Genomic DNA, 7436 nt, shown 5'->3' with positions numbered 1-7436 from the left:
AGCACCACCCTAATCTCTGCTTTCATCTTCACATGGCATTCTCTCTGTGTGCATGTTTCTGTGTCCAAATTTTCCTTTTCATGAAGACATTAAGCCCAGTCTAATGACCTTATCTTAACTAATTACATCTGTCAGGAAATGGTATCGAAATACAGTTACATTCTCAAGCACTGAGTGCTAGTCCTTCAACATATGAATTGGGAAAAGAGGGAGATATGATTTAATCCATAGCACTGGGGAGCAAGTGATACAAACTGACTACCATCCCAGGCAACTCTTTCAATTTATGGACATCTTAAAACTTTATTGTTTCTTTCTATATAATTCTAGCATCATAGAACATAGAATATACTAATTTTATTTTCCTTCTGAGTCATCTTAATAATTTGACGAAAACTGCTCTTTGTTTCAGAGTCATCTGGGAAGCTTTAGACAATGCCTGATGCCCAGACCCAATTGCAGACCAATTATCTGAATTTCTGGGGGAAGGAACAAAGCCTTACTTTGCTTGTCAAAACTCTCCAGGTGATTCCTGTGTCTGTCCAAGGTTGAGAATACTGATCTATTGGATAATGGGAGTTTGTCCCAGCTCTACAGGTGAGAAAAATGACTGATGAAGAACGTATTACGAGAACTTTGGATTCAACCAAATATTTCACATTGGCTTTCTAACCACCAAAAGATTGGGAAAACAACTTGACATGAGCTTGTGTCCAATATTCCTTCCTTTATTTTTCAAACACATATATTCAAAAGGCAATGTGAACCATCTGTTTTTGATTTAGTGACACTGAAGTCATCATTGGAATGCAATTTTGTTAAAAGCTTGTTGATACCCCAGGACTCCGTTTGAAAAGACCTGGGTTTCGATGTGGAGTTCTGGGGTGGGTGGGGAGGCAAAGTTGAAACCTCAAAGGCTCTAGCCTATTTCCAAACATGTATTCAATTATTAAGAAACCCCAAAGTAACTGATTTATTTATTTTTAGGTCTGGGGATAATGCTGATGGCTGCATTAGGGGAAGAGGTGGGGATCTGGGGCTGAAGGGGAACTATGAATCTCCTATATTCCTTTTTACCCACCACACTGGTATCTCCTGGAAGTTCAATGACCATGTCCCCTCTCTCCCTTTTTCTCTCCTCTCTGTCTCTTTGTCTTTCTCAAACTTAGCATGAAGTCTTTAATTCATTCACTCATTAAACATATGCTGTTTTGTGCTAGGCTCAATGTTATAGGAAACACAGAAAAAATGTCCAGTTATAAAATCTGAGCTAAAAGAAGCTCAGTTACAGAGCACAACAAATCCTTCAAGGCGAGAAATAACTTTCAGGAACACAAATAACTCTGAGCAAAATATGTGCCATTAATAGAGATTTTCATGAAATTTTGTACCTAGTATGTAAGAGAACATCTAATCCACTTGTTTCATTTTATAGATGGAAAGACTGAAGCCAAGAGTAACAGAGATGGTGACTTACTTAAGATCACACAAAAAGCTATTTTTATGTCAGGGCAGAGACAAGATTTCTTACCTCTCAGACTAAGGTTTTTCAAAATGTTATCCTGTTGGGAGATGCCCACATAAAAATAAAATTGAAATATAAGCATGATTTGTTTTATTTTGCTGCAGTACAGTTGGCCTGCAACACCCCTAGCATTTGATATCAAGAAGGGTAGTTTTGCTAAGCTGTAAGAAGGTACAGGACAGAGCCCATTCAAAGGCAAGAGAGACAGTCATTAAGCATGATAAGTTAAATATGGCAAAGAAAATGGTAATAGAGGCCAGGACGAGGGGCCCCAGCTAAGAGCCTCTTTCAAGATCAGACAAGAATGGAAGATGCTGTACAGGCAAGGGAGAGAGTGGCAGGGTCAGACCGGCATAGTTGGACAGTGGTTTTCAAGCCTGGCTATGCATCAGAATGACATAAGATTTTTAAAACAATAGTGGTGCCCGGACTCCACCCTTCCTGCCCTCCCCCAGTAATTCTAATTTGTCTGAAATGGGTCCCAGACATTGTTATGACATATAAACTTCCCTGGTGAGTGGACCATATTGTAATGGTCCAGGGAAGAAATGAGGAAAGGAGGGAAAGAACTGATGTAATGATAGAATGTGCTGTAGAGAAGGCTGTGTGGGAGAAACATCCAAGGGTGATTCAAGGGAACTTAGTGATGAATTGGATAAGGGGGGAGAGAAAAAGGAAGGTTCTGGCTTCAGTATCTTGGCAGGTGATACATATATTCACAGGGCTGGAGAGAACATAGGATTTGAGGCTGCTTGGATGGGGGTGATGATGTCTTCATCTTTGGAGCTGTTGAGTTGAAACTGCCTGTGAAACAGCCAGGTGGAGTATACAGCAGTCCATTATATGAAGGTGCTCAGTATATAGTCCTGTGTTGGAGATTGACATATGTTAATATTTATGAACTCTGATCTGTAGTTGAAGTGAGATATAGATCCTCTAGCTAGGGTAAGGACAGCCACCAGGTCATTGCAAGCACTGGAAACGTGAGCATACTCATGACCACTCCTAACTCACCTTCTGACAGATGACGACTACAGGACACACCCCGCCACACACCTCAGGTATCCTGCTGCCCCAGGCTCATTCTCAGAGTTCACTGTGATGTGGGACAAGGCAGTTGCTGGAAACATGCTTCTTTTAATCAACTAGGATCTATCCTAATCCTGGAGACCTGGGCAAAGAGGAGGGGGCAGATGGAAGTGTGGGAAGAGGGGGTGCAGGGAATTGCTGTGAAAGCCTTCCATTGTGTGTAGGTGGCTCTGAAAAGAGGAAGAAATAGATGTCAGTAACGGCAACATCAGGGACCGGGAAAAAATGCAAGCAGAACCTCAGATATGGATTTCACCAAAAATCAAAATAGTCTTACATCATGCCCTAGATATAGCAAAACACAGCTGAGACTAGACCACCAACGAGGGGGCTCCCCAAGTTCTAAGTCATTCTCCCATGCTTTGTTGGAAAAGCTGTCCGATTTCACTCTGAATATATGGCTCTCGACAGGAACAGAGAAGTCAGTTTGAGCAACATCTTCTGAGTCACTGGCCAAGACGCCTGTCCACTTATCCTTCAGGTAGGAGAGTGACCACTCGTCGAAAAGGCACAAGTATTTGCAATTCGATTTCCCTGCACATGACTGCAAGAGGCAAATGTCACTGATTGAGTCTAAGCGTCACACATCCCAACTTAAAGCTCATTAAAAGGCTCCCAAATAATGAGGACTTCAAGCTCAGAGTTCCCCTGAAAGCCATGCCAGATCTAAAGTTCAGATCTTACAACATGCAGGCACCAGACTAGGCATCTGACATGCATTTTTCTATTTAATTTCCATAAAAACTTTGCTGGGGCTTTGTGATCTACCCTAAGGTGACATAACCAATGCTTAGGGAAGAAGGCCTGGTGCTTGCATTTTTGTTCACCCAACTCTCGTTCATTCCTTCCCTCTTCTATCAATACATAAACACAACCGCAGCCTGCGGTTTTCCCAGGACTGGCAGGGCACTTTGCTCTGCAAGCATTACTTGAATTTACTAAGGGGTATTTGGTGGACTGTTGAGGGGTATAAAAATAATATGTGAGGAGGCTGGGACCCCAAGTTTAAGTCTGCTGTTCACCAGCCTTATGACTATAATGTGTGCACTTGGCCCTTTTGAATTGTAGTTTTCTCTTCAGTGTAGTAGGGATAATAATACCTACCTCATTTTTTATTAGATTAAATGTCAAAATTGTTCATAATATGTTAAATTTGCTAGCTTGGTATCACTGACTTTAACATTAACTAGGTTAGAAAGAAATTACTCAAATACTGGACTCTAGCCAAGAAATGTGCATTATCTTTATCTTGGTTTTAATGAGATGCACTTGTAGTCATTGTATTTGCATAGCCTTAAGTATTAGCAATGCAATTCAATGGCAACTGACTCTATTGTGGCAATGTAACAGCATCATGGATTAGTACAATGGAAAAGTAAGACTATTCATTTAAAATTTTGTCTTGACGACCACTTGGCATGCCTTTCCATGCATGCCTTCTCAGTGAGCTGAGATAAACAAAAAATGTCAAACAATAGGGAGTATTGGTGAGACCTACTGGCTTTGGCAAGGCAGGAAAAAAAAAAAGCACTAGTAATTCAATTTAGACTAAGATTTACTTCTTCTGATCAGGTCAAACAAAAACTGTGAAAGCTCAATGGTTCAATATTCTCTCACCATAACCTAGGGCAGGTGTCCTCATGTGGCCTGGCTGCTTAATTCATAGTATTATTTATCTTAGACCTCTATATTTCATCTAAATGTGGTCCTAGACATATTGCAATAACAAGTATGGTTAGAGATGGGGACAGCCCTGACTTGATCTTAAAGGTGCATGGTTTTTAAAGTCAGACTTTTCTGAATCTGGGTCAGGAAAGGCAGCGTGAAGCTAATTTGGAGCTGAGGTCTGCTCCCCCCGCTGACTCACAGTGTGGGCACAGTCCATAGTATATGCTCTTAAAGTGCAGTAAACTGTCCATGCCAGAGGACAACGCTCCAATTGTTAAAAGTGCTTTATTCCAGAGCACGGACTTTCTACACGACATGGTCTGAGTGTGTCCTGGTGAGGAGGCTGAACCGTCTGTGGAAATGAGACTGTTCAATGTTTCTGCAGCAACTGTAGTCAGCTCCTCTTCCTTTCTGTTTGGGGGAGTTTAATTGGATGCAGCTGGAGCATCCCCGCACTCTGAGCCTGAATTTGCTAAAGAAAGAGGGTGGGAAAGGCAGTTCTCACTGCATTCTGTCTGAACATACAAAGCCACGGGAGACTCCACAGATAAAATGATTCAAAATCTCACTAAAGTCACTGTGGGTGTTTTCCCAACTGCCAAGACCCAGCTACACAGAACTGAAGTCACTCTTTAAGAATGCATGCAGATTAAGTTTATCTCCATCTTGAAACATTGGAAATAAAAAGTAATATTGATAATAGTAATAATTTATAGTATTACTTCCTTCCCTAAATATTTTCACTTATATTATCAGTTGATTGACTAGCATTAATTTGTTCTGAAAATAAAATATTTTTAGAGTAGGGTACAAAAAAAGGATAGGTAGCATGGTGGGAAAAACACAATTTAGGTTCAAAATCCACTGCTGAGAGTTACCCATGTATGATCACAGGCAAGTCACTTAACGCTTATCTGAATTTCTGTTTCGTCTGATTACAAACCAACATATGTAAAAAGACATCATAGGCTGAAACAAGGTTGTAAAAGGAGTCATCAGATAGTAACAAAATGAGATATTTTCGTGTCTTTTTTCCTTTCTAAAAAACAGGGCAGGAGGTATATATCCACATAAGTGTGTTTACTTCCAGGATCTTCCTTCAAGAGGAAGGAAAACTTATTCCTATGGTGTAGTAATCCTCGGAACACTTTAGTATCCAAGTTGGGAAACGATATAAGACTTGCTTATGACTCACTTGAATTTGTGTGACATGATTTTAGAGTCACATCCTTTTGTGTTTATTCATTTTTATCCCCATTGATAAGTCACTTCACTTATTTACTTGCTTTGGTTTTGAATGATTTTTGGCTCTTTATAAAATCAAATTCATTTTCAAAGTCAAAGATTTAACATCAGTGAAGAAATTGCAACTCTTTTCCTCCCCACTTTTGATCACTCTCTTACACCATTGTGAGCAATGACAGTGCAAAGGTTTTACCTTCCACAGGGGGGTGGTCTATAGAAGCAACAACTTGCATTAATTGCATTGTGTGGATCAAAAGTAATACAATTTATCTTTCACATGTGGCTAAGATGGAAAACAATACTGGATTTACAATGCTACCTGAAGATAAAAAATTAAATGAACAAAAAATGCAAAAGAAAGGATTTTCAAGACACTAAACATTGGGCAATGAAACAGTGATCAATGCAAAACAGAAAACAAATGAAATAAATCCTGCGATTCTCCCTGCTTGCTACCTTGAGAGTCTGCAGACCATGATGCAGAGGGAGAACACTCAGGAAGAACCAGATGACTCCATGGATAAAGAAACAAAGCTGAGATTTCAGAGATACCAAGGAAGCTAGAGTTTGTGGAACAAAGTACTGAAGAGAAGACAACCATAGATAGAAAGAATCCCGGAGAAATGCAAGGAACCCTCTTACATTTTCAGCAGAATACTGGTCAAGCCATGAACCAAGGCTGGAGGAAGAACCACCCAAAGGATTAAAAGAAAGAGTACTCAGCACTCATACAGGTCTGGAAATACTGCCTATTTCCATCAACCAGATTTAAGAATATCATTATTCCCTGGACATTGCATAGAATACTCAGGAAAATCTGGCTCCAATAATGGGAAGAAAGTAACTCTAAAATGCTCTGGGTCTTCCTCACAAATGATAAAAGCAAGACTGTAAAGGGGCGAACTTTTTCCCAAGTAAAAATGGCATCCTAGAATAAATCTCAAAAATACTAAGATTTTTTAAAAACCCAGCATTCAACAAGGTAAAATTCATAGTATTGGACATCCAATCAAAGATTCTGATCCAGAACTGACACATACGTTAGAATGAGCAAACAATGACATTAAAGCAGTCATTATAAATGCAGTCTATATATTCATAAGCTTAAATAAAGGCATAGTAGTTTTTGTTTTTGTTTTTTAAAAAGGCAAGTTGGCCGGGCGTGGTGGCTCACGCCTGTAATCCCAGCACTTTGGGAGGCCGAGGCGGGTGGATCACGAGGTCAGGAGATCGAGACCATCCTGGCTAACATGGTGAAACCCCGTCTCTACTAAAAAATACAAAAAACTAGCCGGGCGAGGTGGCGGGCGCCTGTAGTCCCAGCTACTCAGGAGGCTGAGGCAGGAGAATGGCATGAACCCAGGAGGCAGAGCTTGCAGTGAGCCGAGATCGCGCCACTGCACTCAAGCCTGGGCGACAGAGCGAAACTCCGTCTTAAAAAAAAAAAAAAAAAAAAAAAAAAGAATGCAGTTACTACAAGACAGAAACTTCAACACGGGAAGCAGAAGTTGCAGTGAGTCCAGATTGCGGCCACTGCACTGTACACCAGCCTGATGACAGAACAAGGTCTCCGTCTCAAAAAAAAAAAAAAAGGAAGAAGCACATTGAAATTGTAGAAGGAACGTGATAATGTGTGATATGAAAGCACTTTGGATAAGATTAATGTCAGACTAGAAAATTTGGAAGAAAGGATTAGTGAATTTAAAGAAATAGCAATACAAAAAAATAAAATGAACCACTGAAAGAAGAGTAATTTAAAAAATAAAAATAAAAAAAGAACATTAGTGATGTATAGGACTACTTTCAGCAGCTCAATATGTAATTTGAAGTCCCTTGAGTAGAGGAAAAAAAAAACCAAAACATAAGGAACAGAAAAGATACACAAAGACGTATTTGCCAAAACATTTTC

Source organism: Macaca fascicularis, chromosome 13 (genome assembly GCF_037993035.2).
Source record: "Macaca fascicularis isolate 582-1 chromosome 13, T2T-MFA8v1.1".
In the NCBI taxonomy this organism is placed as follows: Eukaryota; Metazoa; Chordata; class Mammalia; order Primates; family Cercopithecidae; genus Macaca; species Macaca fascicularis.
Note: the sequence above shows the minus strand (reverse complement) of the source record.